The sequence below is a fragment of the Paroedura picta genome, chromosome 18, assembly GCF_049243985.1.
Source record: "Paroedura picta isolate Pp20150507F chromosome 18, Ppicta_v3.0, whole genome shotgun sequence".
Taxonomy (NCBI): Eukaryota; Metazoa; Chordata; class Lepidosauria; order Squamata; family Gekkonidae; genus Paroedura; species Paroedura picta.
The window spans coordinates 16,118,019-16,145,757 of record NC_135386.1 but is presented as its reverse complement, the minus strand read 5'-3'; positions in this window follow the sequence as shown (position 1 = coordinate 16,145,757).

The window sequence follows — 27,739 nt, the reverse complement described above, 5'->3', positions numbered from 1 at the left end:
TCAAACTGCGGCCCTCCAGATGTCCATGGAGGGTCGCTGGCAGGGGACCCCCAGGTCGCTGGCAGGGGCTCATGGGAATTGTAGTCCATGGGCATCTGGAGGGCCACAGTTTGACTACCCCTGCTGTAAAGCATGTAGCACATCTTAAAGGCCCTGCAGTTCCAGGGGCCCCAAGATGTGCTGTCCCCCACTTGAATTAGTACAGCCGGCTGCTATAGCCAGAACTGGGAGTCGTGACCCCCCTCACAGCTGTGACACTCAAACTTCCCGTGACGTAGCCCACTTGTCCTGCACTTACCCAGCACTTACCCGCTGGCGCTCTCACTAACTTCCTGTCCGCGCCATTTGGGCTCTGCTAGGATCCCACAAATCCGTACGTTGACTGTGGCCCTATGGACTCTACGAATCCTTAAACTGGACTTGAAATAGATATAGATATGTTTATATGTCTGTATGTATTGCACAACTGTTCTTCACTTAGTACACTGCACCAACAATTTGTTCAGCAGATCGGCAAAGCTGTACTTACGAGGAGCCTCACGGACATCACCAGAATGCCAAAAGTGTGACAGGTGGTCCAGAATTAGGGTTGCTCACCTCCAAGTATGCCCTGGAGATCTCCTGGAAGTATGACAGACCTCAAAGCTAGTTACCCTGGAGGAAATGGCTGCTTTGAAGGGCAGGGTCCAGGCCATTAAACCGTACCCTTCCCTGGCTCTGCCCACCAAGCCGCCAGGAGTGTCCCAACCTGTTCCTTGTACACCAATTAGCAAAGTAGGAACCACAATTCAAATATCAGGGACTCTTGATGGTCATACGGATTTAGAATATGAATGTCTGTGATATCATCTAATCAGTTATTGGATGGGATCACCCATGTGACTGAGGGAAGGGATGTAACTTCTGAGGCAGAGAGCACCATTGTTGTGGTTAGCCCATGGAGCTCAGAGCCCTGGGTTCTTCCAGAAGTTTAGACAGAATTTCTTTTGAATTAATTTCAAAAGCTCATGCCTTGAATAAATCTTTGTTGGTCTTAAAGGTGCTATTAGACTCCATTTTTGTTTCATCGCATTGGTTCTGATCCCTCCCCCCCCGGGGCAAGAGGGAACAACTCTGCTCCATCCTCTATATGGCTGCCTTTTAAATACCTGAAAATGGTTATCTGCCAGATAGTTTCCTGGGGTCTATGAGTCAACCATCATCTCAAGCAAACCAAACAGGGTTGTTGTGGAGACAAAATGGCGGACCATATAACACACTAATTACTCCAATGCACATTAAATGACAGGATGATGGATGGATGGATGGATGGATGGATGGATGGATGGATGGATGGATGGATGGATGGATGGATGGATGGATGAATGGATCAGTGGGTAGGTGGGTGGGTGGATAGATGGATACCATCTTACGTTTTGTGACATCAAATCAAACTCTTGGGGTCAGTTTTGTGGCAGGTGGCTCCGGAACTACAAATCCCAAAATGCACTTGGAAGTGACTTAGTAAATGACTTAGTAGGTGTAAAAAAAAGGAGAGAGGAAAAGTTCTGATTTATCACCGGGCTGCCGGACCGAAGGCTTATGAGCTCCTGCTGCCTGACTGATTACGACACTTTTAAAGTATATTCTCCTATTACGGCTCACTCATTGCCACAGTCCATATTGCGCTGTGACAGATATTTTAAATGCAATTCTACTTATTTATATTTATTCCAAGCTTAGTGACAGGCAAAAAGCACCGACAAATCATCGCAATTTCCTCCTCCCCCCTCCTCCCCAACTCGTCAGGCCATGAATTTATTTCGGGCCCTGTTGGTATGCGCCACAGTGGGCATTAGAGAGACAGATTTCCACCTGGAGACCTGTTAACCAGGCTCATTTAATTAAGGTAAAGGACAGGAATGGAACGGCGGGGACAAAACGCCAAAGCAAATCGGAAGCGTCATCTTTTAAAAGGGAAATATTTGGGAAACGAACATGTCATTCGAGGGAGTCATGTTAGACCCGTGGTTCTCAACCTTCCTAATGTCCCTTTAATACATTCCTCATGTTGGGGTGACCCCCAACCATAAAATTAGGCAAGGGCTCTTTCACAGAAATTAAACTGAAACTGGCCAATGGCGTTGAAGATCCGATGCTCATGATTGGATATAAATTGGTTTTTTAATGGGGTTTCTCAGTTCAGTTCTGCCTCTTGTCCCACCATCCCCATCTTGCTCCTTTCCGCTGCTTCAGACGGACGAACGCTCTATCTCAATCTACCCCGCAAGGCTGTTGTGTGGATGCCCCCCCTGGCCAAACTGCTTGCCCTTCCGCAACCCCTGTGAAAGAGTCGTTTGACCCCCAAAGGGGGGTCCTGACCCCTATGTTGAGAACCACTTATAAGACCATGCAGGACCGATACAGATATTGCATTTACTGTGGTGTCAAAGGCTGTACTCCTTAAGATACTTTCCCAGGAAAAAGAGCCCAACCCAAATCTGCAACCGTACGGTAATGAAAGGCCTGGACCATCTTTCGGGTCCCTCTTTTCAGCTTTCACCCTGCGGAGAGACCTCATGCCCTTTTCTGCAAGGACAGGTCGGAAAGGAGAGATTGCCACCCGCAACCAAACTCTGCAGGAAAGGAAGGCTAAAATTATCCGTATTCTCAAGGAAGATAAGAGATCTAGGCCACGCGAAGAAGATTGCTCACTCCAAAATACTCTCCGGATCTGCTCCGGTGTACCCTTCGGAGGTATTTATTCCTAGCTTGAGAGTGGGGCGGGAGGGGTAGGAGCTGACAATTAAAAGATGAACGGAAAGGTCAGCCTTAGTCAGACTCAAAACTTATTTGACCCAGTTTGATTAATTACGGGATTTAAAAAAAAATTAAAAGGTACGGAAGAAGTCAGCTTTTTTTCCTTAGTTCATGAAGTTTTAGGATTTCACCACACACAGTGTTCTTTTTACCAGCATATACAGAGCCAAGTCATTCTGATGCTGCAGCTAGGGTTGCCATCCTCCAGGCAGGTCCTGGAGATCTCCCAGAATTACAGCCGATCTCCAGATGAGAGAGCTTCGTTCCCCTGGAGGAGAAGGCTGCTCGGGAGGATATGCCTCGACAAGGTCCCTTCCCCATGCTCTCCAGACTCCACCCTCAAAATCTCCAGGGATTTCCCAACCTGGAGCTGGCAACCCAAGCTGGGACTCATGACTATAGGCCGCTGAGTCACTGGGAGTAACTTGTGACCAGTGAGAAGAACTTGAGAAACCAGCAGGTATTTGACTTTCCTTGGCCAGACGTTGGTAGATTGGGTAAATGAGCAGATAGGGACATGTAAGAGGAAGACCACTTTGTCACCAGCTATGCAGCAAGAGACAGCACAGTGCAGGGGTTAAGAGCGGCAGCCTGTAATCTGGAGAACTGGGTTCGATTCTCTGCTCCTCCTCTCCAGGCAGCCCAGCTGGGTGACTTGGACCAAGTCACAGAGCCCTCTCAGCTCCACCTCCCTCACAGGGGGTCTGTTGTGGCGAGATGGAAGGAAAGATGTTCGCAAGTCACTTTGAGACTTCTTCAGGTAATGAAAAAGCTGGGTATAAAAGCCAGCTCTTCTTCTTGAGAGCCAGCTTGGTGTCGTGATCACAACCGTCATGAGGTTCTGGGGACCTCTTTCCTTTGCCCGTCTCCTTGTATCCGTGTCTGTAGCAAAAACCCAGTGAATGGGGCCACCAAGGGCTTCCTGACCCCACCACGAAGAAGAAGAAAGAGATCTGTTGTGGAGGCCTTTTCATGCACAGCAGCCAACTGCAGGTGGACGCGAAAGAATCGAGATGCATTCCCTTTATTCGGAAGGGCTTGTTCTCAGCATGTCCTTTCAGGACCCAACAATGCCCATTAAGACGGCTCCAGGTGTGTCTGGGGCCGAAGGGGGCAGGGGAGGGAGGGAAAGCCTATAGGATAATTCTCCCCTGGGATCGGCACCTATTGAGATCGCCTGCCTGTCCTTCCCTGCCTTTCTCTTTGCTTCTGATCTCATGTTTGCTTTCCCACACTGGGCGCTGATCCTTGCCGGCAGAGGTGGCATCATGTCTAATGAATGGACTGCTTGACCGGAAAAATATGGCCCCTGAGATGGCACCAAGAAATACTTGGAGGGGTCATGGTATCTACGAGGCCGAATTGCCACTACCAACCACAGGCTCAATTTCACCCTTTGGGTGCAGACTGAGAATCATAGAATCCAAGAAACATAGAATCATAGAGTTGGAAGGGACCTCCTGGGTCATCTAGTCCAACCCCCTGCAGTATGCAGGACGTCACCACCCTCTCGCTCACCCACTGTCACCTGCCACCCCCTTGAGCCTTCACAGAATCAGCCTCTCCGTCAGATGGCTCTCCAGCCTCTGTTTAAAAATTTCCAAAGAGCTTCTTCTTATAGCTCGTAAAGCAGGACGCACATAAGAAGCACATTTCGAGGGCATTGCCCACTGCCTTTTTCTGCATAGATTTAAGCGGGTCGCCATGTTGATCTGGAGAAGCAGAACAATGTGGGAATCCAGGAGCCCCCCTAAACCCCACTAAGTTTAATAGAAGGTGTAAGCTTTCAGGGGCATGCACACTTCTTCAGATAGATTGAGGTGGGTCACCGGGTTGGTTGGAAGCAGAAGAACAAGTTGGAGACAGGAGGCACCTTGAAGACCACCCACCAAATATTATTCAAGGCATAAGCCAGCCTTTCTCAACTTTTTTACCATTGCGGAATCCCCTGAAACATTCTTCAGGCTTGCAGAATCCCCAGAAGGGGTGCAATTGTGCACAATATGGTTGGGAAGCAGAGTTGTGGACACGCCCACCTGGGGTGTCTCCCCTCCCCACCCCCACCAGGCCCATCTCTGGCCATTTTGAGTGGGGGGTCAACATGAGCCCATTTATTGTCCTGTCACCAAATAAATGTTGAACAAATTTTAAAAATATATAAATATATATATTTTAAAAAACCTCCTACCCATTCGGAAAACCCTTCCAGGGCTGTCAAACCTAGCAGAGAAAACCTGGTATAAGCTTTTGTGTTCATGCCCACTTCTACAGATTCAGGTAGGTCACCGTGCTGGACTGAAGCAGTAGAACAGAGTCCAGAGGCAAATTTGGCCAAGTTTTATTCACGGTGTAAGTTTTCATGCACCGAGGCTGGAAATTGGTCAGAGTTTATTTCTCTGTGCAGGAAACAGAGTAATCCATGGTGCAGTAGTTAAGAGCGGCAGCTTCTAATCTGACAAGCTGGGTTCCCCGCTCCTCCACATGTGGCCAGCTGGGTGACTTTGGGCTAGTCACAGCTCTGATAGTGCTGTTCTCACAGAGCAGTATGGTCAGATTGTGGAATCAAACCTTGCTTGCCAGATTAGAAACTGCTGCTCAACCACTACACAGAGCTGACTCCACCAAGGTCTCTAGCTCACCCCAAATTTGGCCCACTCCTGGCTTCGCCCACAAAGCCTCCAGGTATCCCCCTCCCGAGTTGGCAACCCTGAAAGCCCCAGCAATGGAGACAGTGACTGTTCACCCACAAAGGACTTTTCTTTGGTTCTCATACCCTTCAGACAGTTTATTGATATTTCCTTCCCTTCGGTTCCCCCTCCCAGTCCCTCCATGCTAATCTGTCCTCCTCCAGCCAAACAATCCCATTATCATGTTAATTAGTGGGAGGGTTGCTGGGGCTTTTCCACTTCATTACTTGCTAATTTGAAGATAAATGAATCCACAGGTGGCTTAAGAAAATAAGGTCACCTATGGAGCCATTGTCAACCGTGTTTGTCAACAAGGAGGGGGAAAGAGGGTGGGAGACATGTGGGCTTGGGGTGATGGGCTATGTGAGGTTCAACCCATTTGGTCGGCTAAGGTGGGATCTCTCCTCGCCCCCTCATGCTGTGTTTTAATGGAAAGCCAAATGCAGTGGGTTCCCAACCAAGGGGACCCACGAAGGGTCTCTTTGCTTGCATTCTTTTTGGGTTTTCCAGCTATGGGTTGGAAAATACATGGAGGTTTGTTTGTTTTTTTTGGGGGGGTGGAGCCTGAGGATGGAGGGCCTTGTGGAGGAAAGGGACTTCATCAGGATACAATCAGGATAAAATCAGGACTTCATCAGGATACAGAGAGTCCTCTCTCCAGAAAAGGCATTTTCTCAAAGGGAAATTATCTTGCTCCCCGGGACATCCATTGGAATAGCGGGATATTTTCGTGAAGCACCTGGAGGTGGACAAGCCTACTATCTGATGAGCCAGTTTGCTTAAAACCAGGATCAAGGGCAAATGATGCTGAAAACGGGATGAAAGATGAGTGGATGGGGGGCGGGAAGGAAATACTATTGCAAGTACTTCTGGTCTTCTAACCACACCCCTTCTCTTCTGGCCACACCCCTTTGGCCCAGCCCCCTCCGCCACCCGACTTTTGGCCACTCCCTTTCTTTAAAGACACGGTTGCGAAGGAATGTGTAGGAGCCAACAGAAACAGGGGGAGGTGGGTTATTTTTTCACAAAGCTTACCTCGAGAAAGCACCCTAATTTTTGCGCTTTAGGAAGAAGGAAATGGGTGACAACCATTTTAAGAGAGGACGGGGACTGCTTCAGAACAAAAGATGCTTTTGTCGTTACTCCATAGGGGGAGAGGCCTTCTTCTTCACAAGAATTGTGTGTGTGTGTGTGCTTCTGTTAACATCACCACAATGTAAAGCAACGCTGGGAGAAATTCTACGCAGTACATATAATATAGCCTATTTAAAGCGCTATGTGTAACGAGTACACAGTTAGGCTTCCCGGACATATTCTGTATGATCACGCCACTTCTGGGGTTTCTCGAAGCCTGAAGAATGTTTCAGGGGCTTCCCAATGGTCAAAACGTTGAGAAAGGCATGGACAGGCAAAGAACTTCTTATCGATAAGGCCAAGGGTTCCTAGTCTGGACACGCACACAACTTGGATTTGTTATGGGATGTCCAGTAGCTCTGGATGTGTGCCATGCCAACCGCTAATCGAATTTCTCCTTGCCTCTGTTAAATAACTTTTACTACGTTGCTGCTCACCCTCTCCCTCGCTTGGGTAGACTGGCAAGATCCGTTTCATTAAATCTGAAGAAGTGCGACACCCAAAATTGAACTGTGTCGGTGTAAAGCTATAGCTGGACCTGCGTTTGAGAGCGTGAACTTGGTAAAGTCACGATCCAACGAGGTAATGTGAACTTGTGAGCAGGCATTTTTTAAAAAACCATCTGTTGTCTTCTTTCTTGAAAAGAACAGCTCAAAGATTTCTCTGCCCCTCCCACTCTGAGAGCACTTTTTGGGGTTCATCCGGAACCATTCTGTGATCGCGAGCAGATTGGCAAAGGAAAGGCTGGATCCCGTTCTCCTCCCCCCTCCTTCCCCCCCTCCCCTCTCTTTTTTTAATTAAGATAATAAATTGGTCTTAAATTATCCCTGAAATCAGACCAGTGTTGATTACAATGGGTCTCATGCTGTGACAGCTCGAAATGATGCTATTTTTATTCCTTTTCAATGAGATCTTAATCTCTCCCTGCATGTAAACAAATTGTCACAGTAACCTTGCTCTTTAATCCACCCCCCCCCCCAGACCTCTGGTGCAGCAGAAGATAACAGATCTGGTCTGAGATTTCATCTGCTCCCAGCCTTTTGCAGATAGGCATGCCCCGGTCTTTCCCTTTTCCTCCCACCCACCCCCACTCCAGCTCTATGGGCCTTTAAATCTTGAAGGAAACGTTGCAGGCATATAGAGAGCTTCTCCCTACAACTCAGTGGCACCTTTAAGACCAACAAACTTTTATTCCAGGTATGAGCTTTCGTGGGCATGCACATTTCTTCAGATAGATTCAGGTGGGCCCCTGAGTTGGTCTGAAGCAGCAGAACAAAATTTGTGTCCAGGGGCACCTTGAAGGCCAACCAAGTTCTATTCAAGGTATATGAGCTTTCCATTTACCTGCGTCAGGTAGATGCAGGCGGATGGCCGTATTGGTCAGAAGCAGCAGAACACATTCTGAGTCCAGGGGCACCTTTCAGACCAACTGAGTTTTATGCAAGGTTTACGTTTTTGTATTTACGCATGTAAATACTTGCATCCTTCTGAAGTAGCAGAAGGACGTTGGAATCCAGGGGAAAAGTTTTATTCAAGCTGTAAACTTTAGTGTGAATGCACACTTTGTCAGATAAATTTGTTAAGGGAGCTAAGAAATGTTCCCCTGAGTCTGAAGGGAAGGCCATGGTGACGGGGGGGGGGGGGGGGCAGGATCCTCCCTCTTGCTCTTTCCTTGAGTCAACAGGGATGCCAACCACCAGGTGGGGCCTGGAGAGCTCCCAATGTTACAATTGCTCATAAGACAATCAAGTTCCCCTGGCGAAAATTGCTGCTTTGGGGGATGGACTTGATGCCTTCTAAGTAACCGCCCCAAACACCACCTTCCCCAAAATCCACACTGGTATCCAGATTCTCCAAGTATATAAATATAAAACTCCCACATTGCCTGCATTCTGAAGGGGGTGGACTAGATGACCCTAGAGATCCGGTCTAACTTTATGATTCTAGTCTTTGAGATGGCCGCAAGACTCTCGCTAGCTTTGCACTGTGACAGTTACCTCTCTCAAGATCCAAAAATTGGCGCTCTAGAACCTGCAAAGATGTATCTCGAGCCAAAGGCTGTGGTTGCTCTCCAGAGAGATGCTGGCCCCCTGCCATCTTTCCTCTTTAAAATCTACGGCCCGTCTGCCATTTTGTAAAACAAAAACAAAACCCCCAAAGGACCCGGCGAAGAACACCCAGTGCCACCCTCTACCGAGCCGAATTATCCCATCCAAAGTACGACTCTGGAGCAGCCAGTATGGCCATTTCGTTAAGTGGTTTTTCACGTGATCGCGAATAAACGGCGCTTCATCAATTGGAGGGAACGATAATGATTTTCATTTCGGTGATTGAATTGATAAAAGCGAAGAGGAGCCGTTTAATAGCTTCATTAAGGAATTGCCATGGGAGGCTACCGGGAGGGACTGCTCCTCTCCTTTTTCTCCTGCAGGAGGAGTTACCTTTGAAGAGTTTGCAGCAGGCTTCCTCAACCAGGGGTTCGTGAAACCCAGGGGTTTCCCGAATGGGTGGGAGTGAATGAATTGTTTATACATTTTTTTAATTTGTTAAGCATTTATCGAATGATATGACACTATACGCTCTTGTTGACCTCCCCTCCAAATGGGCAATGATGGACCTGAAGAGGGTGGGAAGGGGAAGCGGCCCAGGTGGGAATGAACACAGCTCTGCTTCCCAACCGTAATCTACACCAGTGGTCCCCAACCCCCGGACCGGAGACCGGGACCGGTCCGTCGATCAGTCAGCACTGGGCCACAGCTCCTCCTCCTCCCTGGCTGCTGCCACTCTGCTGCCGGCTCACCTTTGATGCTCTCCAGCAGCCACCAGGGATGGGGCTCTGCTGGCAGCAACCCCCAGCGGGCAGCAGGAAGTCAGGGGCGCCTGCAGGAAAGCAAGTGGAGCAGGGGCTCAGGTGGCGGTGGCGACCCTCAGCAAAAGACTAACCCCCCCCAGTAAAATTTTCAAGCGTCAACCAGTCCCCGGTGATAAAAAGGTTGGGGACCACTGATCTACATGATCATACCACTTCTGAAGTTTGTTGAAGCCTGAAGAATGTTTCAAGGGTTTCTTATTGTTAAAAAAAAATTAGGAAAGGCTGAAATATCCTGATCTCATCAGATCTGGGGAATGTAGGGTTACTATTTGGAAGGGAGAACACCCAGGAAGATGCTGGCCAACCATCTCTGCTTCTCTCCTGCCTTGAAAGCCCCTAACTGAGGTCACCGTAAGTCTTAAATGGGAGACCACCAAGGAAGACTCTTCAGAGTCAGGCCATGGAAACCCACATCTGCTTCTCACCTCCCTTGGAAGCCCCTTCGTGGGATCCCCATAAGTTGGCTGTAACTTGCTGGATCGTAAATACATTGTCTCTTGTTCTATATTGAACCACCGAGATCACACTAAACTCATGGTGAGAATACAAAATAGGCGTTGATACCCTAATATTTCACATACATTGAACGTTGCTTGGGGCTTCCTTCCTATATCATGCTGCCCCATAAAAATGCCATGCACACCTAGGGTCGCTAACAGGGCTTCAGCAATGGCTGGGAGATTTGGTGGGAGGGTGTCCCGGTATGTGAGGCCACTTCTGGGCCCTTCTAGGCTGCCTCCCCAATATCTATTATCTTCACCATAGAGATGAAAGGAAATCCCTAGACTGTCTCTGTGTGAAGGCCATTTTTCTCTCACTTTTCAATTGGGGGTGAAAAGGTGGGGCTGGGCTGGGCAATCCCCCCTCCAGAGGGGTTGTAAATGGGGTGGGTAAATAAGATTGTCTAAATAAATAGCTTGGAGTGTCGAAATAAGTTATCCCTGCTCTCTGTGAGCAGACAGGAAGCAAAATTGTAATCTAAATGACTACAACGTGTGTGTGTGTTTTTTTTTTTTTGCTTCCTCCTCTACGAGAAGCGTAAAGATGAGGTTTTGTTGTTGTTAACAAGACAACTGGAAGAATAACAATGAAGCTGTGGGGTGTCTGTGTGTGTCTGTGTGTCCCTGTGAGTGTATGCCTGCCTGCCACTTTTCCTTTCCAAGGGGAACTCTCAGAGGACACGCTAAAACCAGAGTTTGTATTGGGGTAATGGAAAATATGACCTCATTAGCACCAAGTTTGTCATTCGTTCCATCACCAAAAAAAGTAAATTAGAGTGTATTAATGCAGTGGGTGTTGTTTTTAATGCGCGCGGAGACACAATAAAACTTTTTTACGGGGGAAGTGCAATGACACGTTCACACGCCGGGACTACCACCAGGACTTTGATGGGGAACCCCAATTGGATGGCTCCGTGGAACACTCTCGTAATGATGTCGTAAAATTTGACTCTGGTGTCGTAAAATTCTGTTTATGGCAATACAGCTTTTTTTTCACAGCATCCTGTCGGGCAAGGGGGCTGGGGGGAGGGGAGAGAAACCTCTCAAGCCGTATTTTACACACACACACACACACACACACAAATACTAGGATGAAATTTCTAAAAATCCTAATTAATCAGGTTGCCAAAAACAAGCTAAAACTTAACTCCAGCTCTGCTCACAAATACACTGCGTGAAGCTGCAAAATGAAGCTACCCACCTGGGGCAATACAGCTCAGAAACAGAACTGAGGGGAGGGGTGTGGAGAAGGAGTATCTTTTCCCCTAAAGCTGCCAACTTCAGGAGATTTAGGGAAGTGGGGCTGGCAAGGTTGAGCGGGGGGGGGGGGGGCAGGACCATCAACAAGGTTCAAAAACATAAGGTCCACCCTCTGGATCTCCCATCCTCTCTAGGGAAACTCATTTCCACTCTCTGGAATTCAGCCATGTTTCTGGATATCTCCTGGTTCCACCTGGATGTTGTCATCCATAGAAGAACTTTTTAAAACCCCACTTCTCCCTGTGTTTGTGACCTTTTGGTTGCCTTCGCTAAAGTTTCCCTTCTTGTTTACAGAGCCTTCCCTATCCTACCCTCTCCCCACAACAGACACCCTGTGGGGTGGGTGAGGCTGAGAGAGCCCTGATATCACTGCTCGGTCAGAACAGCTTTATCAGTGCCGTGGCGAGCCCAAGGTCACCCAGCTGGCTGCATGTGAGGGAGTGGGGAATCAAACCCAGCTTGCCAGATTAAAAGTCCGCACTCCTAACCACTGCACCAAACTGGCCTTCCCATGTACGAATTTTCCAAGGGGTGGAGTCCGCACATTCATGTCCCTCCCCCCATGCCATGCTGTCTGGAGGGGTGCTATCATCCTGAAGAGCATGCTAAAACTCTGAAGAGCATGCTAAAATTTCCACCTGGCCCATAAACGGGACAGTGGATCCCAAGGGTCAGGTAACACAAAAAATGCTCCTGAGCTGAAATGGGTCATTATAAAGTACACGAAGCTACACATTCCCCTATGCAGGTGTCCTCTGGGTGAGCATTTTCTCCTTTAACTGACTCTCAACCACACTCAGCTGGCTGCGTTTCCTAGACCACGCCCAATCTTCATCAGGGCTCTGGGCCTGAGAGGAGATGGGTGGAGCCAGTTAAATACTCTCTGCCTTCCACAACTAGGGATACACATGTTTCTTGAAAAGCCAATTCAACCATTGTGGTTTTCAGCCCTTCTAGCTGTTGTTTTGAGGAGACAAGTCACTCTTTTCAGAGCTGACTTGGAAGCCAAACATCCCTTCCTTGCAGCCTTTTATAGTTTTAGGAGTTGTCGCTCTGCAGCTAAACCATGAAGGAATTCATTAGGATGGGAATATTATCTCGGAGCCTCCAGGCACTTGTGCAGTAAAGCTGGGGCCCTCTGAGGAAGCCTTCACAAGCAAAATGCAGGACTTATGCAGGACTCCTCTTTTGAATCTGGCATTTCCAGGGGCATTCCCACCGCTTGTTAATACCTTGGCAGTATTTCTGTGAATTGTTTGGGCTGTCAAGGGATTGGATGAAGCTTTTCTCCTTGTTGTAACAATTCTTATTGTGTTGTCTTTACCCAGTGGGTTGTGTTCTTTTTGGCCTGGAGATCTCCTGGGATCCAGATGCAGATAACAGAGATATCTGGGGGGGGGGGGGAACCAGGGATCCTGTACCCCGGAACCTGGACCCCTTTGCAGAGTGAGCTCCATGGCTTTATAGCCTGCTGATCCCATTTCTCCTTGAGACTTAGAGCTGTTAAGTCAACCTCCAGGAACCTGGAGAACTTCTGCTATAACAATTGATCTCCAGGTGGCCAAGATCAGTTCCCTTGGAGAAAAGGCTTGCTTTGGATCATGGCCTCAGTGGCATGCCCTGTTATGCTCCCTCCCTCCCTCACTGTAGTCCATGAAACCCTGGAGAGCTACATTTTAGCCATCCCTGCATTTGCGAAATGCAGCATGACATGGCCACCAAAATCTGGCCCCCGCACCCAAAACTTTTGTAACATGCCCTTTGTCCCTTACCCTCCTCCCTCCTCCGGAGACCTGGGTTTCAGGCATCTGCACCAGAGCTCTGCAGCCTTTTTACGAGCTTTAATGGAGATTTCAGAATGTGCAGATTCATAAAGTCGAAAATGCCATGAGCTCATTCATTATAACGCTTGGAAAGGGAGGGGGGTGAGGGAGGGCAGAGAGCCGGTCTGTTGTTACGACCTTGCCTTATTTTTAGCAGCAGCTTTTGGCAGCTGTTTCTCTCCCCTGTCCATACCCCCTTATTAAATGGCTAACAACCGGCTTGCGGGGTTAATCAGCCCATGCAGGTGTCATAGCAGTTCTGTTATAGCGCCTTTCCCTGCTTTATGGAAGGAATGGAGGGGGGGGGTGTTCAGGGGGATGCTGCCATTTAAAAGTCATTTACTCCAGAGGAGTCCCAATGAACATTGATCATGCAGAGGGTCACCAACCTCTGAGAAAACCAAGAAGGGTGCCAAGAGGGCCTCCACAAATAAGGGCGAGTGGGCAATGTTGTGGCAGATGAAGTTCAGGGTTGATAAACATGAACATTAGCACACTGGTTTGCACTGGCATTCAAACCCCCCAGCTTCCGGTGTAGGCTAGCGGGGTCTGAACTGGCTGAGATGGAGAGGAGAAAAGATCCAAGGGTCATGGCAGATGGAAATGACAATCCAGGGTGCTGCAGCAGTGGGGGGGAAAAATGCAAATTCTGGGTTTGGGGTTATTAGGAAAGGAATTGAGAATTAAACTGCTGAGATTGTAATGCCCCTGGGAAGAGCCATGGAGAGCAAAAGTCACAGACAAGGAAATCCTAGAGCGCATGAAGCCCGAACTCAGAACTCGGAAACCTTTATTGGCATAATACACCCCAATGCAGAGAGAACATAATATACAGCTAAAAGGAGTGGTGCAAGGTCGGAAGATGTCATCATCGAATCTACGGTGCAGCCTGTTTTGGAGTACTGTGGAGTGCTGTGTATGTTCCTGCTCACCATATCTCACTGTATCTCAAAAAGGATATTACAGAGCTAAAAATCGGTGCAGGGGAGGGAGACTGAGACAGTGAGGGGGTTGGAGAAAACAGATGACCCGGGTGGGGGGGGGGACAGGAGAGAGTTTTATAAAATTATGCACAAAATGGAGAGAATTGACAAAAAGAACTTCCCCCCCTCCTTCTCCCAAATGGCTAGAACTCGAAGGCACCCAGTGACACTGATGGGCAGTAGGATCAGGATGGACAAAAGGAATACACAAAAGGATAAAAATGGGGAATTCACTGCCAGAGGATGGAGTGATGGCCACAGGAATGAACAGCTTTAGAAAGGGGATTAGATAGTTTCAGAGAGGTTAAACCTATCAATGGCTGCTAGCCACGCTGACTGAGAGGAACCTCCATGTCCAGTGGCACTAAGCCTCTGAATCCCAGAGCCAGGAGGCAACATCAGCGAAAGGTCTCAAGCTCTATGCCCTGTCATTGGCCTTTCAGAGGAAGCCGATGCTTCGTTGGGTACTGTACCAGGAGGGGAGAAAGGGAAGGCTGAAGTGAGAAGCTGGTCGAAGCAACAGGGAGGGAAGGGAAGCCCTCTGAATCCTTCTGAGTCAAGTTGTGCACAGAAGAGGGGGTGTGGGAAATAGAAAACAGGGCGAAGGGCTCAACAATGTGCATGCCACAGAATGGTTGCCCAAGGCATCCCTAGTAACAGTTTTACAGGCGTGTCGGCTGAGATATCGCATGGGCCCAAACGCTCCCTAGCATTGTTAAGTTTAACAGAAGCAAGGTGAACCAGGGCTAAATATGAAGCATATGCACATATATAAATTGGCAAGACTGAGAAGAAACTGTTGGTGCTACACGCTAGTTAAACTGAGGCATAAATACCAAAGTAAATAGCTTATTGTAGGGGGGATATTCTCTCTCTCTCTCTCTCTCTCTCTCTCTCTGGCATTTCCCACACTGCCCACGTGAAGGCATTAATTTTGGCAAGTCTTTCCTTCGAGCGTGATCCGTGGCAGGTGTTGTCAAGTTCCAATAACAGGGAGACTTTGCTTGCGTGGTTGTGAGGTTCCAGGCACCCTCCCTCCCATTATTCTGGCTCATCCTGCTTCCTCGGGCCAAGGTAAGTTTGATTCACGATTCTATAGTTGAGTTAAGAACAAATTACAGTAATGAACTACGACCGATCAAGGCCATGTTTAGCAAGAAGGATTTTGCTCTCCTGTCCAAAGTTGCCGATGAACTCTGCTCCATGTTAAGATTCAAGACCCTTTTCCTGTTCACATTGTAAACTGTGCATTCTTGTTTTTGTGTATAATTGTCGTAGACCTTTGAGCTGTGTTTTTCTGTACGTCTTTGACTTTTCTCTCGTGCCATTGAAGCTCAGCCATATCTGTATCTGTTACACACTAACCTGTTCAGGTGGGTCACCATGTTGGTCTGAAGTAGCAGAACAAAATGTGAGTTGAAGGGAGACCTTGAAGACCAACCGAGCTGTATTCAAGGTGTGAGCTTTCGTGTGCAGACACACTTCCGCAGACAAGGGAATAAGAATCACAAGAGTACAGAGATAAGGAGAGAGGAAATGAGCATTAAATTAGTAAACAGGGTCATGGCAGATATGCAGCAAGATAATGAAGATTGGAGAGCTCCTTGCTAGAATGAGTTGGAAGGGACCTCCAGGGTCATCTAGTCCAACCCCCACTGCACAACGCAGGAACTCACAACTACCTTACCATCCACAATGATCCCAATTGCATGCCCAAGTAATACCTCTGCCAAAAATCTCCAGAATCCAGCCTGGCCAGAGGAAACTCAACTACCATCCCACAGTGGTGATCAGCAACTCCCTGGGTATGCAAGGAAAGGCCACAAGTGACAAACACTGGTACATCCCTTCCTACCCACCCACTCACCATCTGCCTAAGTTATGTTATCCTCCCCCCCAAGAAAAGTAAATAAAATGCCCATTAACTGTGCACACTTTGGCACAGAGAGATCCTCATCTTACCTAAGAAGAGACAGAGGGTGGCGACCGGTTTTGCACGGTCTCCTGGTCTGTGCGGGGTCATCCAGATGTTCCCTGTCATTCACCCATACTAGATCACATCAGCCAGCACTCTGTGGCGCTCAACCAAGCTGCAAATTCTGACAAACAGAGCCTTTCCCCACCTCCGTTCCCTCCATTGGTCCGCTACGACTTACAATGAGCTCGGAATAGCCCATTACCTCCATGATAGAGGAAGATGGGGAGAAAATGTCCATGTGTCCACGGAGAGAATCTTATATCGCTTCCTTTGAGCCAACTAACCACCAAACAATAAAGTCCTTGCTTATCTCCTCGGTTTCTCTGCTGTGGGTTGTAAAGGACGTTGGCAGCTCAACCTGTCCCCCGGCCAAAACACTAACTGAGGAGCGAAATGGAAGAAGAAGGAAAAGTCATTTAAAGAAACTGAGCTGTGAATGTGGCAGATGCTAGTTCAAATGGTTTCTCAGCTATAAATTAGTCCGTTGCTTTTGGGCCCTACTTCTTCAGAAGGAATTGCTCTCCCCCCCCCCACCCCTGGGACAAACACAGAAATCAAATGCAGTGTGCCCCCATAACCTGGAAGTGACAAAGGCACAGAGGGGATATCACTTGGTCGGGGGGACTCTATCATAGAAGGCCTGAACCTGAATTCAAAGAATCTTAGTTTTGGAAGGGACGTCCAGGGTCATCTAAGTCCAACCCCCTGCAGAATGCAGGAAATTCACAACTGTCTGCCCACCCACAGTTATCCCAATTCCATGTCCTGACGATGCCGACCCCACACCAGAATCTCTGGCCAGTCTGGCCTGAAAGAAATTTGCCTCCCAATCCCAAAACTGGTGATTGGCATTTCCCTGGGCATGCAAGAAAGGGCCATAAGAGCCAAGCTCGGACACAATCCCTTCCTGCCCACCCACTCACAATCTGCCTAATTTCACAGGATCAGCATTTCTGTCTGACGGCTAGCTAGCCTCTGCTTTAAAACTTCCAAGGAAAGAGAACCCACCACCTCCCGAGGAAGCCTGTTCCAATGAGGAACTGCTTTGTCAGGAACTTCTTCTGGATGTTAAGCCCAAAATTCTTCTGAATTAATTTCAACCCAGTGGTTGTGGTCTGACCCTTTAGGGCAGGGGTAGTCAAACTGCGGCCCTCCAGATGTCCATGGACTACAATTCCCAGGAGCCCCTGCCAGCATTTGCTGGCAGGGGCTCCTGGGAATTGTAGTCCATGGACATCTGGAGGGCCGCAGTTTGACTACCCCTGCTTTAGGGCAATGAAAACAATAAATATATTTGCAAGGCCTAATTCTCCAACAGCCAGCCCATGATCTGCAATTTGGGCAAGAACAGAACAGAAACAGCCTGGGTACATTAGAAGAAGACTTTCTTTTTTTTTTTAATACCCCGCTTTTCACTCCCAAAAGAAGTCTCAAAACGGCTACAATCACCTTTCCATCCTCTCCCCTGTGACATAGGTGGAGCTGAGAGAGCTCTAGGAGAACTGTGACTGGCCCAAGGTCACCCAGCTAGCAGAGTGTGGAGGAGGGGGTGAGGAATCCAACCCAGTTCTCCAGATTAGGATCTGCCCCTCTTAACCACGCCACTGCCTTGGTTCTCCAGGCTGGAGAGGTTTGTAAATAAAGCAGAATCCCTATTCTGAGCATGAGAATACTGAACAACTTCATCTCGACATGTGTGTAGCTGCACAAAATCAGCACCAGACGGTGGCTTCGGATCCTTAGATATTCTATGCAGTGGTGACTTTCTCTTGTTCCAAAACCTTCCTCACTGTCCTCCTTTTAACAAAGTGGAATTCCACAGTGCATCCCAGGTTACTAATGCTACCCACTCTGTAACTTGAAATCATTCCGCCTATATGGGAAAACATGTAATTTTAATCTCTCCTTCCCCCACCCCACCCCCCAGCAATGAGACGCATTGTTATGCTTGAGAAACCTTTCTAGGGCATCCCTGGCCCCAAAGATTTAGCGCATCCGCACAATGGCGACCGGCCCTCTCGGTCCCATGCTCTCCGGCGAAAGGCGCTGGCTATTGTCCACGGCTCTCTTTCCGCCACGTGAAAAAAACCCCGTCGGCCAACAAATTAAAGCCAATTAGCACGCAAGCCAAATAAACCCCACCAACCCCACCATCGCCACTTGGCTCGCATGCACAAAATCTGTGCCCTCGGCGTGGCTGGAAAAGCGGGGAGATGCTCGAGGCATTAACATAGTTCCGCCTCAGTTGGGTAGCCCATCTTGGCGACTCGTTGGCTTAAAGTCTTAGAGAGGGAGCGGGGCTGTTATTCTGAGCTCCCAGCTGGCAGGAATTCTTGACGGGAGGCGGGAGCAGATGTCCAAGGACAATCAAAGGGAGAAGGAAGTCTCGCCCGTCCGTTTGCCTATCTCATATTCGTGTCTTGATCCGGGCTTCTCAAAGACAAGCCACAGCTGTTGCACTTTTGGAGGTCTAGCCTAGCGCACTCCTCCGATCCTCCCCACCTCCCTGGCAAACCCCATCAGCTTTGGCCTTCAACACCCGTCAGACCCCATTAACTCTTTCCAGAACAAGGCCCGGCATTCAGCAGGCTGCATCCGATCACGCCAGGAGGGTTCGGTGCGGGGCGTGCGTCTTTCCGACGTCCGGAGCCAAATATTTTGGTGTCGCTTTCACAGCCCGCCGCTGGAAACGGAATGTTCGGCTTAACATAGATTTTTGGGCAAAGAATATTCGGAGGCTAATCGGCTCCTTCTCCAGGGCCTTGGTCTTTGGGCAGGGAGATTCACATGGTGGCCTAGGGTTGCAAGGTTTCCCCCCACCGGCCCCCAGTTGGGGGGCTGCCAGGCCCAAGTTGGGAAATCCCAGGAGATTTGCAGTGGGACTTGAGGCAGTTAGAGACCTCAGTGAGGTACAAGACCATAGCCAGGAGAGGAGCTGCAATTCCAGGTAAGGATGCCAGTCCCCAGGTGGGACCTGGAGATCCCCTGGACAGAACATCCCTAGTTAAAATGGCTACATTGGAGGGTGGACACCATAGGGTGGACTGGGCTCTCTCCCCACCCCAAATCCCACTGACTCCTACCTACTTCGTCCCCAGGCAGGTCCTAACCCAGATTGGGCAGCCTTATCTGGAGATGGGTCCCACCTGGAGCTCAGCAACTCTATGTCCTCCCAAGATGCCGTGCGGTTGCCCTCTCCCATGGCTTGGAGTTGCAGCCCAGCCTTAGATTGCCTGGCCTTCTTCTTTACATCCTTCCCCTCCCTGAGGCCAGGGCTGGCAAGGAGAACCTTGAAAGGATTCGGCTATCTGCTTTCCCGTCTTCATCAGGCCAGGCCACCCAGCGATCTGCCCGGAGAAACACGACACCGAGCCGCAGGCCTGCAGTGTTCAGAAACGACCCCCAAAGTACGCTGACAACTGCTCCCTCTGGCTTAGGGAGAGCACAGAAGGATTAATGATCTGGAGAGGATTCCAAGGAAAACTCCAAGCGGAAGCAGAACTCCAACCTCAGTACGGGAAGCCGGCCGTCTTTTCTGTTCTCGCTTAGTCTTTCTGTTTGAGAAACGATACGGCCCAGCGGGGATGTGATAGAGGTTTATCAAATTATGCACAAAGCAGAGAAGTTGACAAAGCTCGCTTCCACAGCTGAGGCTCCGTGCCGGGATGCAGGCTGGCATTTGCCCCACCTCTTCCTGCTCCCACAGAGGAGCATTTGGGCCAGTGCACCTTGCCCGGGCCGGATTTGTGCTCCTGCATGGGAGCTGGGGCAATGAAGTTCTCAGTGCAGAGACAGTCCAAGATAACTTTTTCCCTCCCTCTCCCCAGAATTCAAGGGCATCCGATAAAGCTGATGGGCAGTAGGTTGGGGACAAAGAAAAGGAAATACTACTTTACACAGTGAGTGTTTAGAATGTGGGATTTGCTGCCAGAGGGTGTAATGATAGCCACAGGGATATCAGATAGATCCATGCAGGAGAGGTCTGTTAATGGCTGCTAACCCTGCTCCGTTTAATGGAATATCGGAGTGAGCAGAGGAAGCGATTTGGTGAAGAAATTAATTCAGTGTTTGTTTATTCTTAGAAGATTTATAGCCCGCCTCCCTTACTGCAGTCTCAAGGTGAATTACAATGTTAGGAAAGCCATGCAACGGCAGAGAAATACAATATAAACAGGCAATGTGCATAACAAAGCATGTTTTTAAAACGCTACCATTCTATTCCTTTTATGAAAGCACCCATCTGACCCTTTCCATTCATGATAAAAACTCTCTCCTAAAAAAAATGTTTGTTTTGTACAATTCATCTGCCACGGCTAAATGGTGTAGATGAAAGTTGACATGCAAACAAGTAACAGCGAATACTCCCCACATGTCTTTATGGAAGAAACGGAATATATTCTGATGCAAAAAAAGAAGAAGACATATAACCTTTGCCCTCAAGAATCACTGACAGACAGTAGAATGAAACCATCCTCCAAAAACTGCTAGGCCCCATGATGGAATTTCTTGGTGTCAAGGAGACCTGGCGACTGGGATTCGTCAAGCTCTGGCTTATATATTGAATGGTGGGGAACTTATTCCTTATGTCTCTTTTGGGGAAATGAGAGGGATTCGCCTGGGTGTCCGCTCCAGAAAGAAACCGAGGGCACATGCATGTTTTTACCCATTCCGATTTCTCCCTTTCTTCTGTGAACAAAATAAACAGCTCTTCTTTCCAGTGTGAGGAATTCTGGCAGTCCCTTTAACTCTCTGCTGCCCTTCCGGTCACACCTGCACGCTGCACTGGGTGGAAAGGGGGGAGATGGACATGATTTATCACACTATAGTTAAAAATAAAATTGTCTTATTTTACCAGCTGTCACTTTTGACAGTTCCAGGGGCAAAAGGGGAGAGGGGCTTGCCTCTGGCGCTTCAATGCCCATTCAGAAAGGCTTTCCCCCACCCGAAAACCCATCAATTTGGTGCAGGGTCAGGTCAACATTAGGGTCAGCTCTTTCCTTTAATCCATACCGGCCTGTCGCTTCCTTTCCCCTCACTTCCTTATGATATCCTTATGATATCCTTCTGGAAGTTTTCTGCTCTCTGGCAGGATGGAGCGGCATTCCTCCGCATACCCGTCTCATCTGTCAGTGGGCCTAGAAACCTGGAATCTTAATTTTAAGGGAGAATGCATATGAAAAGTTATTACATGGCACGCACTTCTCGATTTGCCTTCCTTGAAGCCTGGAGCAAATCTATCTCACCACGGAGCAGAGCAAGGAGTCTTCTTGGCCGTCAAAGAGTAGCCTTCGGATTTCCCTTCTCCCCATTTCACCTCTGGAACCTTCCTCGCCAGGCGAGGAGATTATGCAACGGGGGAGAAAGGGGTGGGTGGGGGAGGAGAGGGAGAGCACACTGAAGAGAAGCCGGGGGATTCAGTGTGATATAGCGCACAAAAAAGTGTGACAAATTGCATTGACAACCACTGCCCTGGCAACTTGTGATGGAGGGAAATTAAATCTCCAGTCTAACAATGTGCCATTATACAGTGTTCTATAGGCATCCTTGTTGAAGTTAGATCGGGAGAAAAAGGCACACAAAAGGGAGAGGGGGGGGGAGCCATGCCTGCATACATTCTCACCCCCACCCCCAGCCCCCATCTCTTTCCCCAACAGGCCTTTTCCTCCAAAATGTCAATAAACATGTCCAGAGACATTCCCAGCACTCGCCATGTCTGGAATAGCGACATCTAGGGTTGGCGTAAGCAAAAGGAAGGGAACAGGAGAGACCCTTTTCACTTATAGGGCACAGGTCCGCATAAAATAACGGCCCTTTCTAATGCTACTTGGGGTATCCCGCTAGGGATGCACTCTACAATATATATGATTACCGTTTGGTCTCAAAGATATGACAAGTGAATTTTATGCTTTAATACATGGTACTCCATCAGGACTCATTATGGTGTGTATCAATTGTAAAATACATGGAGGTGCCCGTTTCAGACGAAATGGTGACTGAACATATCAAGAAGATGGGGAGTGGTGTACCCTCCTCATGCATGTGGTTGGTATGACCTTGGTACGCAGGACTATAACAGGTTCGTTTGCAAGGACAATTCCAAAAGTTGCCATAAAACATGTATTGAACTAAGCAAATGTTTAGCCAGCCTTCTGGCGTGTTCTTGGATATAGCTCCATCTGATGCATAAATGTTTTCTGGAGGAAGGTCTTTTAAGCCCCAAACCTCTTGGGAGGAAGCACTTAAGTGTTTCTTTGGTTTGCTTTCTTTGCACCCGTGAAGACTTCCTTGTTGCCGTGTCATTGCCTATTTCTGTGGCTGTCTCCTGAAGGTTGAGGCCAGCTTCCGAGTTGCTGGTTGCAAAAGTCTGATTCATTCATGGGAATGGAACCCTGCACATGACACACCTCTGGGTATGCCTCTATATACATAGAGATGGTGTAAATTAGTCTAGAAAGAACAGACAGAAAATGGCCTCCGTACGGATGTTCTAGGAGTTACCCCATGACTCTATGGAGATGAAGGAGATTTCTTCAGGTTGTACCGGGAAATGACTTAGTGACATTAAGGACATCACTCCTCTCACCGGTTGCTCTTTAGTCTGGCCATCAGCAGCAATTCAAGAGGGTCAATTCAAGAGTTCCCCCCTGCAGGTTTGCAACCCAGCCTTGGCCTGGCAGACCTAACCACAGAGGGTAGCTGTGGGGGTAAGTTGGGGGAGGGAACATCTGTGTAGGGTGATTGGAGCTCTGTAGAAGAAGGTCAGTGTCATTGGGGTTGTCACAGGGCAGGGATTTCCAACTGGGGTTCATGGACACCCAGGGGGACTTCATCATGCACACCTATTCCTGCCTGTGAACATGAGTAGTGATATCACTTCTGTTGACATGTCACTTCTGGGGGCGTTGCAAGGGGCGTGGCCAGCTGACCTGACTTCCATGGCTCCTCAAAGCTTGTAAAATTATTGCAGGGGCTCCTCCATGTTCAAAATGTTAAAAAAAGACTGCACACAAAATCTTAAAACCTGAATGAAACTTTGTTGGCCTCCAAGGTGCTCCTGATTCTATGAAACATGAAAATATATACCTTGAATCAGTAAGTTGGTCTTCAAAGTGCCCCTGGACTTCAACTTCGCTCTGCTGTTTCTGTCCAAGATGGCTTCAACCCACCTGAATCTGAATCAGTGTGACTTATGGACAGTTTTGACTGATCGGGTGGACAATCCCTAAAATTTACGGCTTGCTCAAGCTCCCCTTCCTCTGCCCTGGCCTCCCTTTCCTCGCACACACACACAAAAAGTGTTTCAAGCTCGGAAATATTTGAGCTCCCCCCCTCCCCAAGACTTCCCTCCGGACAGTTACCATGAGCCCAGACGTTCGAAAACATTTCAGACTTAAAAGGTTAAGATTTAAGTGCTGCTGATTTTATCTGGGCTTTTAACTAACACAGCCAGGTGGATTAGAGAGATGTGTACAATCTCCACTCTAGACACTTGGGTAAATATGCACAAGCCGGAGAGCGGGCCAAGGAAAGAATCGGCTGTTATTGTCTATTAATTTGAAAGAGGAGATTAAAGGAAGTGCAGAAATCAGTAGGGTAAATATCAGAAAGGTTTTCAATTTATATGTAAGAACATTACTCTAGCTGGGCTGTTTTCAAATAACAGGAAAACCTCTCCTTTTTTTCAGAGGGGGGAGATGAAAAGGGGGGGGAAGAAATTTACATATCCCACCCTCCATCTCTTTGTTTGCAGGACCAAACCACCGGTTTGCTTAACAGAAGTGGGAACCCTGTTCATCTTCAGCAATTTCTGCCCAGTGAACTTTCTACAGGATTGGACAAATATAAGACCATTGGGATTTTCCCCCCCTAGACATTGCTTTCTGAAAACTGTATTTGTTTGAAATATCCACACACACAAAAAAAAAACCCAAAACCTACTCAAATTGCAATTCAGACTTGCAATTTGAGTAAGAATCCCAGACATCTGTGGGATGGGACCAGTATACTGGAGAAAAGAGGGTTTACCTCTCCCCCAGGTGAGATTTGAGTAAAATATCCGATTGTTCGTTCGTTCATTCGTTCAGTTGTATGATTGTCTGGCAGCCAGGTAAGAGACATTTGGAAGTTGTTTGCTCTTGGCCAGACCCCTGTCATGACCCTGATATTCTCTGAAGATCCCCCTTCCAAGTGCTCGCCTGCTTAGCCGCCAAGATCATCAAGTCTCATGGCACCTTAAGGGACCAGCAAGATTTTTTGAGGTATAACTCAAAGTGTCCTTCCTCAGGTTCTTGCTTTGCCAGCTTGGGGTAGTCAGCTCGGTGCTGTGATTAAGAGAGGCAGCTTCTAATCTGGAGAACTGGGTTCGTTTCCCCACTCCTCCACATGCAGCCAGCTGGGTGACCTTGGGCCTGTGTCAGTTCTCTCAGAACTCTCTCAGATTCACCTCCCTCACAGGCTGTCTGTTGTGGGGAGAAGAAAGGAAGGGGGTCGTGAGCTGCTACAAGATTCCTGCGGGTAGTAAAAAGCTCTTCTTATACTTCCAAAAGCTTAATTTATTTTGTTCTGCCAGTTGCTACTGGACTAAGAATCTAGTTGTTCTACCACACAAAACTATCTCACCCCCTTGGCTGTTTCCCTGATCAAAATGCATGCAGAACAGGGTGGGCATCTTGGCAGACACCCTTCCTCAACCTTGACCCTGCAGGGGGAATAGGGGGTGGATTAACCAGTAGATTCAGAATAGCCTTGTAGTTCATGGCTTGAACTCCTCAACAGACCTATACGCCCCCCCCCCCTTTTCAGGAAGTATCTTCAGAGGAGCTGATAACAGCCAACATCTCGGGTAGCTTCTTGAGTCAGGGCTTCCGGTGCATTTTGTTGGAAGAAAATCAGAACTCGTACGGATTTCCTTCCCTTGTGTTCTCAGTTTGGGATCGAGGTTGTATATTACTCTAAACCGAGATCTGAATGCTCCTAAATAAACCCAATTGGCCAAGCAGCTGGCATGATTGTTTTTCAGATAGCATGGTTATAAACATACTTAATAAATAACATACAGGATAACTATTATTTAAACTTGTTATTTATTAGGTATGTTTTAGGAATTGATGTTGGAAGCCTCCCTAAACCAGCATGCTGGGGGAGGATGGTATAAATTGGTAAATGGAAAAACATGCAAGAATCAGAATGTCACAGATTATGTAGAAACACATAATATGCCATATTGTTGTTGTTAGGTGAGAAGTCGTGTCCGACCCATCGCGACCCCATGGACAATGATCCTCCAGGCCTGCCTGTCCTCTCCCATTCCCCGGAGTCCATTTAAGTTTGCACCGACTGCTTCAGTGACTCCATCCAGCCACCTCATTCTATGTTGTCCCCTTCTTTTGCCCTCAATCGCTCCCAGCATTAGGCTCTTCTTCAGGGAGTCCTTCCTTCTCATGAGATGACCAAAGTATTTGAGTTTCATCTTCAGGATCTGGCCTTCTAAGGAGCAGTCAGGGCTGATCTCCTCTAGGACTGACTGATTTGTTCGCCTTGCAGTCCAAGGGACTCGCAAGAGTCTTCTCCAGCACCAGAGTTCAGCTATTGCCATATATAAATATAATAAATCAATCAATATCAGCAGGCAATGATTTGCCCGTGAGCACCTCTGCTTTATCATTTGCTCCCCAAAAAATAGGTGTCCAGCGATTTATTTTTTTTCAAGATTTACCTCCAACATGGATCATAGTGTAGTTCAAAACACTGTTACCAAAGCCAAAGTACTTTGAGCAGTACAGTAAGCAAAAATGTTTTGGTCCAGATCCCAACAGCTATACGTCCTCCTCCTTCCTCAGGTGCTTAGGGGAGTGTTTAAGTTTTGGAAGCCATGATGCCCTTCTCCATGAAGAGGTCTTGATTCCTGCAGGTGTCTTGATTCCCTGGTTCTTGAGCAGATGGATCAAACCAGAGGACAGGCAAAAGTTCAAAACTCAGGGACACTTGAGTTGCTCTCCTTCAGCTCACATTTCTCGTGGCACGCTCTGGGATTTTCGGGGAGATGCTTGGAGTTTTCGAAACAGGACAGATCTACGGCTCACCGCTTTTTACAGCCGGATCGAAGTTTCTCCACCGACTTCTTTAGAGGAATCTGTTCAAGGGCACGGTGGCGGTGGACCCAGAAGCGTCCGCATGCACCTGTTGTGCTCCGTTTCAACTCTAACCTGTATTTGATACGGTGTTGTTACAGCTGTGACTTGGGGGGGGGGGCGGCTCTCTTAAGTGCCTCCAAATGACTGTCGGTGTGGCAACCAGCTGAATACATAAACCAGCCTCCCCAAACCCCTCACTGGCCCCGGGTCAGAGTAAATGGAATAATAAAATCCAAAGGCTTTTGTCTCAATTTTCATCCTCCTTGCCTTCCGCATAAATCTACGGCTCTGCGGTGACCTCCCTGTTTAGCGCAGAGGCTCTGACGGAATGCCTGAGATCCATTTGGTCTCCGTCTTGGGGTCTTTAAAAGCTTTTTCCAATTAATTTTAACAGGCTTCCATAAGGATCGAGGATGGCTTTCCTCCCTGGCCCCACCCTCCCTCCCTCCCTCCCTCCCTCCCTCCCTCCCTCGCCCCGTGCCATGGCCTCTCTTCCCACGTCGCCAGCCCTCTTTAACCAGCTGAGTGGCAGGACATTAATAAAATGATGCCCGGAGGTATTGATTGCATGACACGCTATCTAATGAGGCGCCATTAGGAGGAAAAGGGGGTTGACGAATGGAAGAGACTTCCCTCCGCGGGTTTTCGTGAAACCTTCTCGGCTTCTCCAGATGCACATTTGGGGAGAGAATCTCGTCTTCGTCCAGCATGGCGGGCATCAAAGGAAGTGGATTCTTCTGTGCTTTTGCTCGTCCGTTTCCTCCAAGCTCAAGAATAATCATGGCTGGCCGATAGCACTTTGCACTGTAAGGATGAAAGTCACGGTCTGGCCCCCAAGGGTCACATCTCTGGCTGGATTTGAAAATGCTGGGTTGACCACGGGCTCTTCTGGTAGAAGACCAGGAGAGAACACATTCACATAAAGCCTCCACATTCTTTGCTGGACATACGAGTGGATAATAAATGCATGCTGGAAATACAAGTTATCCATGGACGTGTGAACAGGGGATCCGAGCAAATCGCCAATCTAATTTTATGGCAAGCACTAATCCCAGCTACCTCAGGGGGAAAAAGACAAGAGAACTTTCAGAAATGAGTGGAAACCTGTGGGGTGTCAACGCTATACTTGTCCACACTAAAACAATCAAGTCAGGGATAATTCCTAGGGCCCTCTAGAAGTCATGATAAGTTCCTCCAGCCTCTGCATTTCCCACCCTGACCACTCAGTGGAGAAACGTCAGGCAACAGAGCTGGGCCAGCTCTTCTATGAACAAGAAAACAGAAAAAAAAACCCATCTTGAATTAAGTTTGTCCTTCTACCTGAATTATAATTCACCTTTAGATTACAACTTTCCTCCAGATACCACCCCCCAGGAAAAATGGCATTAGACACTGCTGATGATTCCCCCCGCCCCCCCAAAAAAGCATTGTCCTTCCAGGGTTTCAGCCCCAAATCTCCAGGAATTTCCTAATCTGGAGTTGGCACCCCTACCGTGGAAAGCGTTCCCTGGCTCAGGACTGCAAGAGAAGGCACCTCCCTGCTTCATTCCCCAGAGGGAGCCTTTTGCAT